Source organism: Rhagoletis pomonella, unplaced genomic scaffold (genome assembly GCF_013731165.1).
Source record: "Rhagoletis pomonella isolate Grant_MI unplaced genomic scaffold, Rhpom_1.0 Rhpom_scaffold_00013, whole genome shotgun sequence".
Taxonomy (NCBI): Eukaryota; Metazoa; Arthropoda; class Insecta; order Diptera; family Tephritidae; genus Rhagoletis; species Rhagoletis pomonella.
This window is the reverse complement of record NW_023458567.1, coordinates 21,813,654-21,816,062: the sequence shown is the minus strand read 5'-3', so window position 1 is coordinate 21,816,062 and position 2,409 is coordinate 21,813,654. Positions and strand designations below refer to the sequence as shown.

General features: G+C 36.2%; 1 protein-coding gene across 1 annotated transcript in view; it reads right to left on the bottom strand.

Moving 5' to 3' along the window:
* LOC118748970 (protein crooked neck) overlaps nt 1-2,409 on the bottom strand; it is a 28,357-nt gene that overhangs the window by 11,140 nt on the left and 14,808 nt on the right. The window lies entirely within an intron of this gene.

Here is a 2,409-nt window from a genome sequence, read left to right as displayed (position 1 = left end):
GCGCCGAGCAAATGGAATTTTCATTTTTGACAGAGCGTTACGTATTGAAGTTGGATGCAGAAGATGGAAAGCAGGAGAAAGGACAAAAAGTTAAAGAGCAAACGATAACAAAAACGAGAGGAAATGAGAAAACGTCAAAATTACGCCGCGTTGATTTAGCGATAGCGCGCGCTGACCCTCGTTGACAATGGAAAACGCAACGCTTAGCGCTCCAATTTAGGGACGCCAGTGAGTGTTGGTGTTCTGCACTCTGGCAATCGGAAATTATTTCCGATTCCGGCACGATTACGATAACTGGGGCGACGAATTTTGAACAAGGACGTCGATAGAGGTTTTAAAAGCAATTATAACGGCATAACAGCAGTTATCAAGGGTCAAAAGTCAAACTCAAAATTTTTTTAAATCCAAATATCTCGAAAACGAAAGTTCCGATTTCAAAATTTTTTATGTCAATCAGGGCCAGTTTTTCAGTGGACGCCCGCGGTTTAAACTCAGTTCAAACGCCAGATCTGGCTGGTTTAAACTAAGCTGTTCAATTTAAACACAGTTTACTTAAACTGAGTTTAAACTGGCACTGAAAAACGGGCCCTCAATAGGAAATATGAATCCTTTAATACAGAGTATACAGTAATCCTGATAGACAAAACAAAAAATGTAAATATGCTTATTTGAAAATTTGTTTGAATGTATTGGTAGATATTTTTTCACAGTTGTCATTTTCGTTAACCCACATGAAATCCAATTTCAATATTGGCCCTTATTATGAGTTGCATTCGATGCTCGATCTTCGCTGGGTATCGAAGATCGAAAGTGAAACTCGTATTATGAGCTATGCAACCGTGTCGAAATTTTCGTTGAGTATCGAATTTTCTGTCGAACAGAATTTTGCTTTCGATGGTGTAGCGAAATGTTAGAAAATTGTGAAAAATGTATGATTTTGCATTTGTTTTCTTACTTTTTGGCGGCTAGACACTAATTTTAAACAATTTTTGTTAATTTTATGCAGTTCTAACGTCGTGAGTACTCATGAACCAAAAATACAAGATCACGTAAGAACGCGACGTTGTATTTGTAACTGGTTTTGAGAAAAAAGTTTGCGAAAGCGGGTTCGTCAGCTGAGCGTTTGTTTACATCACAAGCACTACTATTTTACACTTTTATTCAAGTACAGAAGAGTTAATTCAACATGACAACACATTTTAAAGCATTTTGTTGCATCATTTTACCTAAATTGTGCGTTTAAAGTGGCTGACAATAATTTTGGCTAATTTTGGTTTTCGTTGTTTTCTTCGCTTTGTTTACTTTTCGCTCGTTTTCCAGTGAAACAAGATGGCGTAGAACCCGCTAAAAAAAAATCTACTTTTTTCACTCTCTTGTTCTTACGTGATCTTGTGTCTTTCGTTCATGGTGAGTACTAAACACCAGGGTTCGTATTTGCATACACATGCTCTGCTCACACACACGCCAGAAACACATTCAACTTGCACTCACTGCTCATACACATGTGTGTGCATAAGTGGTAAACAAACTCTGCTCACAGAAAAGTGTGTGTGCTGTTTGTTATTAAGCGCATGCACATGTGTGTGTGCCGATTTTTGTACAAATTTCTGCCCATGCACATGCAATAATATATTTTTAAAAGAATTTTTTTATAAAACGTTATTTTTGGAAAGACAATTCAATAAAAAGTGATATGTTGTTTTTTTTATATGACAGAAAACATTCACTGATAAACAAAAGTATAGATATTTTATTATTATGTTTTCTGGTGTAGAATGAACAATATTTTTATAAAAAATTATCGAAAATAAATTAGAATAAAAACCTTTGCATATATTGCGAAAAATTCACTGTGCCAATATTTCTGTTCGGCACTGTATGTTTTAAACAATTAATTTAAGATTTGAGTTAAGGCGCGTTCACCGTTCGTGTCCAGACAACTTTTTATTTGCTCTCAAAACATTTTTGCGGGGAGGGTGCTGAAGTACGGCTGTAGCAAACAGCTGATGATATTGTTGCCTACATACGATTTTGGGGGCAAATAACACATGCAATTCGCTGCAAACGCATATAAATGAGAACGCGGCAACCCGAATCCTCAAGTCGTTCGAACAGAAAATCAAAATCGATTTGATTCGAACAAAGAGTGTTCAGCACATTTTTGTCGCGCTCTCAGTCAGACAAGGTGGCAAAAGAACGCGTAAAATTACTAACAACTAGTAATTTTTAGCAAAAAAAAAACCGACTTCAACTCCCATATAAAAAATATATATATATATATATATATCTCATGATCCACTGATCGGATCTCAACCAGATTAGTATGGGACCACCTCTGAGACACTACCTTTCCGATGCAAAAGAAATCGGTTGACGTGGTCCAAAGTTATGCGGTAACATACATAAAAA